General features: G+C 37.1%; 1 pseudogene; it reads right to left on the reverse strand.

The window, feature by feature from the left end:
- Nucleotides 1-1,417: 1,417 nt before the first annotated feature.
- Nucleotides 1,418-10,847, reverse strand: LOC132624725 (probable disease resistance protein At5g66900; annotated as a pseudogene).
- Between the last annotated feature and the right edge of the window lie 202 nt (nucleotides 10,848-11,049).

Below are 11,049 nucleotides of genomic sequence, written 5' to 3' on the forward strand. Positions count from 1 at the left end.
ACCTCCATAGGTTGTCAACGTCCAGGGGGGTCGTGCCTATCATATTTTCAAGTTTAGGAGGGTAATTAGGCCAACGTAAAGTTTAGGTGTAAACTGAATAAAAATCGACAAGTTCAGGGGGGTCCTAGACCCTTCTGCCTACTATATATGAAGCATGTAATAATTTTTTTATAGAAAATATTCATACTCAGGATATATATTTGAAGAGGAATTACATAAGAAATTATGAAACTTCACCATTTAGATGTAATTACATTACAGAATTATCTGAAATTCGTAACTCATCCTTAAGAATTAAAGAGCATAAATGCACCTTTTCAATTCGAGTTGTGAATGCAAGCGAGTTTTTATAGGGCAATTGTCACTACTTCTTGATCCGAACTTGGGTAATCCATTCATGACCAAAATGAAGCTTGAGTGAAGCTAAGTGGAGGTCCTAACTTGCTCATGTTGAAGAATCAACAAATGTCTTGTGGTTAGGGGTGAAATGTCATTCGAACTGAGAGCTAGCAGGTCTTCTCGAAATGCGTTGAGGCGCACTACAGACTTACATTCAATTCAGTGTCACTTGGCTAGACAAACAAGCCATCATAACCGCAGGTAAGGGAGTACAGGAATTTTGCGCGAAACCAATAAAGATCTTGCATAGAGCACAAGCCTCCGACAGAAATTTGCAATCAAACCAAATCGATTTCTGCATAGCCAATTAAGGATACGAAGGAAGGCCCTCCCACAAAACTAATGTACTGAATTTTCTTTTTAGCCTCCCAAAGTTCAAATTCACATTGGTTTGCTGTGCGAACTGCTACTAGCTTTTATGTATTCTAGATCTAATGTCAGCCTCAAATAAGATGTGAATTGCATGACAGTGCTATGATTTATTAATCTTAGAAGTTATTTGATCGACCTTGAGCTGCATCTTTCAAAAAATTGTGTTTTGGGCTAAAGACATCCGTTAACTATAACGTATGTTGACTGTTGACATTCAATTTTGGCCCGCCACATGTGTAATTAATTAGTCAAGTTTTTTGAATTTTAAATATAGTAAAATAACCATTTGCAAAGCCAAAAATATTTTCCTACTTAGTTGCGATGTTATTTTGCCATTTCATTTGGCGAGATACCCTAATATACACATATTGTCTCTAATTTCTTCGAAATAGGAGTCCAGACCACCTTTTGATATAAGTTCTTGAATTGACTCTATTAGTACCGTAGTTAGTTTCAATCCACTGATTTTGAATACTAAGATCAATTAAGGTTCTTTTCGCTTAATCTTGAAATTTGAGAATTTTATTCTTGAATTTCACATATTTTTAAATTCCGTCTTTAATCTTCATATTTTTGCTCCGCATTATTTTTTTGTTTTACTCAAGTCACCCGATTCTTATCACATATACATATTATATACACTCAAAACAAAACACACACTCTTAATTCAGCCAAAACATATAAGTTTAAAAAAGAGGGAAAAACATTAGCAGTAAATAGGAATTACTGCTAATCTATTGGACTAGCTGAGGACCTAATACTAATCTTCCTTTTGACAAAGAAGCATCTATATTACTATGGATTGCTTTACATGCATAAAAAGGAATACATCAGGGTTAGGGTCCAAAGCCCTATCCAAATTTAAGGATGTAAACGGATGGCCGTTCCATAAATCAATATACTATGTTCTTTCCGAGCCTATTAAAGTTCAAACTTATATTAATCTACTGCACTACTAGCTTTTCTGCATTCCAAATCTAACGACAGCTCCTAATAAGATGTCAATTCATTGACAGTTGTATGAAACTTAAGTGAAATGATCAAACTTGAGCTGCATCTTTTCACTGAAAATAATATTCGAGGAAGTCCTTATGTGTTGGAATATTTAGAACAGATCAAACTTATATTAATCTACTGCACTACTAGCTTTTCTGCATTCCAAATCTAACGACAGCTCCTAATAAGATGTCAATTCATTGACAGTTGTATGAAACTTATTAAGTGAAATGATCAAACTTGAGCTGCATCTTTTCACTGAAAATAATATTCGAGGAAGTCCTTATGTGTTGGAATATTTAGAAACAGAATCAATTGTTAAACTTAATAGATTGGGATTTCTTGATGTATATGATTGTGTGGAAATGGATTGCTTGCCAATGGAAATTGATCAACTCTGTTCTTTACGGACTATCTGCATGGGAAGCCGCCTGGGGTTTCCTAAGCTTCCCAATTCTGTGCTGAAACTAGTGCAGTTGGAAGATGTTGTGTGTGATGAAGAAACAGCCTCTTCATGGGAATATTTTAAGGAAAATCTGAGGAATCTGAGAATCACTGTGATAAAGGAAGATATCAATTTGAATTTGCTGCATAAATAATAACCCTCAGAGGTTGGCCTGGTGGTAATTGGCTTGAGCCTTGGGGTGCTCCCTTTCAAGGTCTCAAGTTCGAAACCCATCGTCAAGTTCCATAATGAGATAATTCATTCGTATGAGCCCTCCAATGTTCACAGGGTCCAATACTGATGAGGATCTCAAAAACTTCATTGATGAGATTCAGAGGACTCTCCAGGTCATGCATGCAACTGAGACTTAGGCAGCTGAATTTGTTGCTTATCAACTAAAGGATGTTGCTATCGTATGGTATGAATCATGGGAAGATTCCTGAAGGGAGAATGTATCTTTTGCAGTCTGAGATGAGATCGTTGAAGCCTTTATTGATTACTTTTTGCCCTTTGAGGTTAGGGAGGCTAAAGCCTTAGAGTTTGAAAGGTTCCGATGAAATAAAATGAATGTGAAGGATTATTACCCAAATGTGCCCCAGAGATTTTGTTTACTATACGGGCCAGGGTCCGGCAATTTGTTAATGGTCTTGGACCATATTTTATTGGTGAAGCTTCTGCTGCCGCTCTAAATCCAGATATGACTATCTCCAAGATCGTAGCTTTTGCATAGACAATCAAGGATCTAAAGAGGAATAGCATGTTAGAGAAAAGGAAAGAGAGAGATCAACAAGATGGCTAAGTCAGGATGTAACTATGGGGTATGTCAATGAGGTAGCGACATATCATTCTTTAACAAAATGTCATCATGATCTACACCTTGTGTAGCCAGTACACCATCTCTGAGACTGAATTTGATCAGAGAGGTCAGGCTTGTCAGGAGCAGAGTTTCAGAGCACCGAGCTCATAGTGGCAGGCTAGTGTGGATCAGCGGACTTCACAGCGTCCTCTTTGCAGCAAATGGGGCAAGTTTCATGCATGAGAATGTCATATGGGACTTGATGTATGCTACGGATGTGGCCTTAAGGCCCATTATTACAGAGACTTCCCGTCAGTGACGCAAGGTACCAGTGGTAACATGGCTCAGTATACTAAAAAGACAGCATCTGGCAAAATCACTAGGGTCATGTACAGCCTCACCTACATGTAACACTCCGTAAAGTCAGATTAGGTGTGGATGTGTTAAATGAGTACTATATGACATTTTAGACATATAAAGTACTATCGGGATGAGTTTGGGTGGAAGTAGTTGTTTTGAAATCAAGACGAATAGTGAGGTGCTTAAGATTTAATAGAATCGGCTAAGTTTACGGTAGGTCTGCTTTCCAGCCCGATTTCGTGAAGATTCATTGAGAATTTGGGAAAACCATCCACACATGGCTACCAGTTCAGCTCATTTTGTTCTACTCCAAAGTCGCCTCAAGAAACTTACCTTGATTGTTGTTGTTGATCAAGTCTTTCCAGTGTTTAATTTGCTCTATCCATCCATATTCAAGTTCCACCAATGCAAGTGCTGCAACAGCATCTTACTTGAAATCAGATAAATAATTTTTTATTTTTTTTTTGATTAAGCACCGGGTGTCCGGGTCTCTTTGAGCCCCGACTAATCCCGGGGGTGCACAGGCCCTCGGCAAGGAGTTTCCAGCAAGTGCACCACGGGTAATTCAGGGTTTTATCCCAGTCCGATGGCCCTCAGAAATTGTTTGCGGCAACTCAGCCAATTTTGTGCAAGAATGAAGCCTTAGTACTTCCAAATTTGTCAACCACCCAAGCTCTTCGGGAAGGGCAACCAGTTCGGGACAATAACAGATGCTGAGCCTTTTAAGATCAACAAGATCACATATTTCAGCTGGTACTTCTACCAAGTCGTTGCAGCACTCGATATTCATCTCTACAAGTTTTGGCCACATGTAACGAATATTGGCAGCAGATTTTTCAAATGCCTCCCCGATTTCACACATGATCAGGGAGATTTTGCGCAAATTTGGTAGCTGTAAATTGGATGTGAAAATCGATGCAACAGAAATGCGTTCCAGGTTGATTCTCTTAAGATTGAGCAGAGGACAAAGCTGAAAGTTGGGAGGAAACCATTATTTGTCATAATCAGTCTTCAATTGGCTAATTTTTCCTACAAAAGGGGGTAAGTTGTAGGTACTTGTTTCAAAGTTCAATACAAGTACTTCAACTTTAGGAAATTGCACGTCATACCACTCAGAGGAGAAATCTTTATCTGCAATTCCAATAGCAGAGACAAGATGAAGCAAATTTGCAGAAGACATTTCTAATTTTGACCAAAAAGGAGAAAGGATGGATAACAAACCTGTGATTATAGACAAAACCTTCGCTTGAAGCAGTTGAAGTCTTTGTTTAAACCACGTAGGGAAGTCATTCCCCTAGATTTTGATATATATTCTCATTCTCTCTTCTACCGGCTTCTCATCACACTGGTGGATGACCAGTTCCCTCAGCATATCATGTTGCTGTATGTAATGTATATTATGCAAGCCAACAACTCCTGGTGCATCCTTTCTGTGAATCAGCATGAACTAAACAATCAGATATTGGATAAAGAATCTATTCAGTGAATCAGCTAACTTGATAAGTTCAACAATGGGATACACCATAGACCAAAAAAGTGGAACCAGGATAAAATGAAGCCAGCCACTGGAATGTTCTGCCGACCTAACTCTATGAGTTCTAAATTAGTTCCAAACAGATAAATATGCACGTAGTGGTTCCATGCATGAAGTAGCAGAGACAGTACAGTTTCAAGAAAAATTGAAACAAGTTATACCTTGCAAGGGCGAGATTAACCATGTCTTGTGAAGACAGTTCAAAAAAAATGGCCATTGCACTCATGTCATCTTCATCTAGATTGTATTGTTCCACCCACATATCCAAAAGAGCAGCAGGATGAATTCTTTGATCTTCAGGAAATGATCCTAAATCCAGGTAGCAGTCTCTTAATCTGTTGCAGTGAACGTTTTCATCCAAGGTATCAATGCTGGCTTGCAAAGAACGAAGCAGATCATTCTCAGTAGGGAAGAAAACTTGTCTTTTAGACTGCATCATTACTCTTCTAAACCATATCACCTCAGGCTGGCCACACAATGAACGGCCTACAACTCTTAGAGCCAGTGGAAAACCGCCGCAACTTCTCACAACCTGCCATTCCATGCCATCATTTAGATCCACAGAGCAGAGAACTTTATAGGTTATATCATACACGAATTTGGGAAGGTCCTATTAAGAAAACAGACCTATATTATTTAGCAAAGATGCTGTTGGATTTTTAAAAGATGGTGGAGGAGCAAGTAGATTAAAAATGGTAGAAATTGTCTCTAAACTTGTATTAAGTATAGAAGGCTTTAAATAGCTAACTTCAAAACAGAAAATCTGCAGAATAAAATCAAAAACCTAAATGATCTCAACTAAACTGATCTAACTAAATATAAATTTAAACAAAGACTCTTCCTATGCTAAACTATTTATTATTCTTGTAAATAAGCAGTAACAAAAGCAAATTTCAACAGATGCATTTTCACTCTTTTTCTTTCAAGCACATGCACAATAGCGTATACATTTCACATGAACTCATAACCAAATAATTACTCAAAAAGACCTTTGTAAACGAAGATAGTCTTTTACCTTATGAACAAGATCAAGTCGCACATTAGGGATGCTATCTTTAAAAGCTGAAGTGCAGAAGAGAGCCTTGGCATCCTTCTCGCCTAAAAGATTTAATTTATATGTATAAAATTTTGGGAACACAACTCTCGAAGTGACCAAAATCTTTCCAGGTATCCGAAATCTAAGTTTCTCGATGACGAACTCTGACTCGGACCAAACATCATCCAGCACCAGCAATGCAGTTTGAGATGTACTTCTCGTAAGGAGGTTATTGAGTTGGTTGATTGCAACTTCCTCAGATGCAAACTCTGGCACGTTGTTGTCTTTCGTCACAAAAATTTCCCCAACAATGCGTTTGATGTTTGGTGTTCTGGTAACAGTGACAAAAAAGATGCCCCCCCCCCCCCCCCTGTATTTGGCTGTTAAGAGAAAATTAGATCAAATATGCTGAAGTTCAGCAAGAATCTTAGTATAACGTAAGAACATGATGCAACATTACATGTCAACTAGTCTTGCCATAATTTCAGTAATCTGTATAGGCAATAAGTGGATTTACAAAAAAGAAGAAGCTATATTTCTTCTTTTATAGGATCAGAGATGAGCTAGTCTTTAGGTACAAAGGGGCTTTCTTCGACGCTGTCAGAAGGATATTGTGACACCACAGGAAAAGGGAAAGCTATAAACTGCGTATATACAGTAAATCACAACCCAGAACACAATTTCTCTTTTCTTCATTCTTTGCCTAACAAGAAAACATAACATTATGTTCATGTGAAGTATTCAAGTGGTTCCTATGCAATCATAAAACTAAAACACATAGATGAGATCTTAAGTTGCAATACTGATTCTCTACCTACCACTTATCTGGGATTACCTCTTGGGGCCAAGTTCAAGTCTGTTGAAATATGGAATGGAGTTATTGAAAGAATGGAGAACAGGCTTGCTACATGGCAGATGCAATACCTTTCTCTCGGAGGTAGAGTCACACTTATAAATAGTGTACTGGACAGCATTCCTACTTACATTATGTCCCTCTTCCCTATGCCAAGTTCAGTCACTAAGCAAATTGACAGACTTAGAAGAAAATTCCTATGGGAAGGAAACAGTCAAACCCACAAATTCTCTCTAGTCGAATGGCAAAAAGTGACTCTTCCAAAGGCCATAGGAGGGTTGGGGATCAGAGATTTGAAGCTGCACGATAAGGGATTGCTAATGAAGTGGCTATGGAGATATGGGCAACCTGAGGCTGGTTACTGGAAAGACATCATATTAGCCAAGTATGGTGCCCAAAATCACTGGAGCGCTAACAGAAACAGAGAACCACATGGTGTAGGGGTCTGGAAGCATATCAACAACCTTCAAGAGGATTTTTTTCCAAAAATCTCCTTCAAGGCGGGCAATGGTCTCCACATTAAATTCTGGGAAGATTTATGGCTAGGTGAATCTACTCTTAAAATTGCCTTTCCAAGGTTATACCGGGTAGCAAGCAATAGAGATGCCTCCATTGCACAGTATAGGGAAGGCAATGTTTGGAGCCCTGTTTTCAGAAGAAATCTCCAAGACTGGGAAATCAATGACCTCCTACAGCTCTTGGGTGCTCTCGAAAACTACATATTGGCTGAGGCACCTGACAGGATCATATGGGAAAGAAGGGGGGAATACACTGTGAAACAATGCTACGAGATTGGGTGTTCTGAGAATGGTTTGCTTGAAAATTGGCCTTGGAAGTATGTTTGGAGGACTAGGCAGCCTCTGAAAGTCAGTTGTTTCACCTGGACAGCTTTAAAAGGGGCTTGCCTGACCCAAGACAACCTCAGAAGGAGAGGCATCATTCTTATCAACAGATGCAATCTATGCTATCAGACCAATGAGACTGTGAATCACCTATTTTTGCACTGCCCAGTGACTGCTGCTGTCTGGCACTTCTTTTTCTCATTGTTTGGTCTTAGTTGGGTTATGCCTTCTTCTATGAAAGATGCTTTTGAAAGCTGGATATTATGGAGAGTTGACAAATCCATCAAAAGGATCTGGAGAATGATCCCAACAGCCATCTTCTGGTGTATTTGGAAAGAAAGAAACAATAGATGCTTGATGGAAAATCAACTCCCACCAGTTCTTTGAAAGGAATCTGCTTAGTTAGTTTGTTTAGTTGGCATTTCCATACTCCTGTAAACAGTGTTGATAACTTTTTGGATTTTGTTGGCTCCTTGACTCTTATTTAGCAGAGTTTCTAAGGCAGCATAGGTTTAGACTGTTTGCACAGGTTTTTGCTCACCAATCTAGCTTCATGCAGCTCTATGTTTGAAGCTTAGGTTTCTCTCTGTAACTTTGCATCTACTTGATGCCTTTTCTAATGAAATTTGTTTACTTTACCAAAAAAAAAAAAAAAAAGAATTCAACCGATAAACGGACAGAGTAAGAATCGATCTAAGTCATAGAGAAATTGATCCAGGTAGTCTTTGGAGTTCATACGATTCGAAGACAAAGGGTGTGTTTAGTATGGAGGAAAACATTTTCCCATGATTGGTTGGTCAAAATGTGTTGAAAAACCTTTTATCTAGGAAAACAAGTTCCTTAAAAATAAGGAAAATGGAGTAGGGAAAACAAGTTTCATAAGTGACTATCCAAGTTCATTGTCTCCTCGCCATCTGGCCAACACCCCCAACCCCTACCCCTTGACCATCCCACCCCGACCACCCCCGAACCCCCACTCCCCACCCCCCCACAGTGTTTTGCTAGATTACATACAAATATTTTTGGGATGATATTTTTTCTTACTTACCAACCACTAGAAAATAAGTAAGAACCCACTTGTTTTCCCAGATAACATTTTCCATGGAAACCAATTTCCTTCATACCAAACACCCCCAAAGGGGAGAATTATTTAATTGAACTTACAAAGGAATGCAAGTAGGTTCTTCTAAAAGAGATCATGGAACTATCTTAAGAAAGCCAATTTCAATTGCATCTTATAAACTAAGGAAGGACTAACTTAACAGTATTAATAGTATCAGACACATTTTACATGACAAACAATAAACATGAAATACCTTCGATAGCTTCCTCTTGACAAACCATAGCTGCCAAAGTAGTCTTTCCACATCCAGCAGGACCAGAAAGAACAAGCACTTGATCATCTTTCTCATCAAGCAGCTTCAATTACAATTCTTGAAGTGGCACTTCAAATCCAACCACAGAATCACGAATTTGGGGCACATCAGCCCATCCTGAAAACCCCATCAGCGGCATATTTCTCATCATCGAGTGAATCTCGTTCAATGTCTTACCATGTTCTTTAAGAACAACCCGAATCTTTTTATGCACCTCAATTAACCCGTGTATCTAAGGCTTTGTTTAGCGTTTCAATCTCAGAGAATACTGGTTGGATATCTGCTTCAAGCGGTGTTTCTGGCAACATCAAAAACGGCCTGGACCCACCTCCTACGAGATCGGCCATTGCGACGTGTACTCTAAAATGACCTAATTTGGGGCCAGTGTTGGTGAAGCGCCTTGTAGAGTTCAAGCATTGATTTTTTGTGGCGCTGAGAAAGTCAAGAATCTTGTCTTGTTCCAACCCTTTTTTTTCCTTTCCTCTTCATACCTGCACCTCCACTATTGTTTATTTTAGACTCTCTCCATCAAGTATGATTGCAATTTTGAGAGTTAGAGCCCGTTTGGATTGATTTATAAGTTGCTTATATGCTGTTTTCAGCTTTTTTGAGTGTTTGGCTGGCCAGCTTAAAGTCATTTTGTGCTTAAAATAAGCTCAAAAAAATAATTGGATTCATTTAACTTAGTTTATCTAAAGCAGCTTATAAGCTGTTTGGATCCATTTAACTTAGTTTATCTAAAGCAGCTTATAAGCCAAAAAAAAAAAAATTAGACTACCCAACTTATTTTTTTTAGCTTATAAGCTGTTTACAGCTTATAAAGCATAAGCCCATCCAAACAGGCTCTTAATCAAGTTTTCCTTTATAAAAGTCTTTGTATATACCTTTTAAATTTTTTATTGTTAATATTGTGATTCATACAATAATATTTTTTATGTAATTTTTAAATATATCATTTTTTTTATCTCAAAATTTTGAAATTCCTATTGTGCCACATAGAGAGTAGGATGGTATTTGATTGATAGAATTTAAGAAAAGAAAATATGTTTGAAATTTAAGATCTAAAACAAGTTGGATATTTTTTGGCTATCAATAGCTCATTAGGGGATCGTTTGGTTACCAGGACTAAGATATTAATTTCCATATAAAATTTGGGGTTATATTCAGCATGTGTTTGGTTGTTAGAATTAGCTAAAATCTATATAAGTTTTATATCAATTTTATTATTCCATTCGTTTCACTTTATGTGAACCTTTTCGGAGTACGAGGGTTAAACTTTATAACTTTGACCTTAGATTTTGGCATAAACTTTTTAAGTTTGTAAACATAAAATTTATATATTTAAAAACTACATTAAAAGTACTATAAGTCATGATAATTTATAATTCAAACTAATAAATTGGCTCGCGCTTCGCGCGGTTATTAAAATCTTATAAATTTATGAAATTAATCCCTACATTTGGCGTAATTGATTTGTTTCAATAAAGGAAATGAAATATTATAATAATAATAATAATAATAATAATAATAATAATAATAATAATAATAATAATAATATGCATAAAAAATTGAACTAATATGCTCTAAGCCTTAGATTAACCGAAAGTAAAGAAATACACAGAAAGGGAGCACAAAAAAAAAAGATTTACACTTTTGTTTGATAAACGCTTAATAATCCAATTGAGATGAATATTTAACAATGAAAATAAAATCTATCTTTAACTAAGCTATAATACTACAACAACCTTTGATGTATATATCTTTCCTTCAATATCCTCCTTAAATCTTTCATTGATCTTCTTATCTGCACCATCCTTCAACAAAATGTATTTAACCATTTTTTCTCTCTTCCTTCATCTTCTAAAACTCCTTGCCCATAAGCATAAGAAAATAAAATTCATAAAAGAAACTTTAAGCAGCAATTTTTGAATCAATTGAATGAAAAAAAAAAAAAAAACTACTAAGAAATACATATATGTGTGGAGATTCCAACCTTTCTGTTTGAACTATAATCCAAGGTTGTTAAACATAAGCTTGCTT

The sequence above is a fragment of the Lycium barbarum genome, chromosome 12 (genome assembly GCF_019175385.1).
Source record: "Lycium barbarum isolate Lr01 chromosome 12, ASM1917538v2, whole genome shotgun sequence".
NCBI lineage: Eukaryota > Viridiplantae > Streptophyta > Magnoliopsida > Solanales > Solanaceae > Lycium > Lycium barbarum.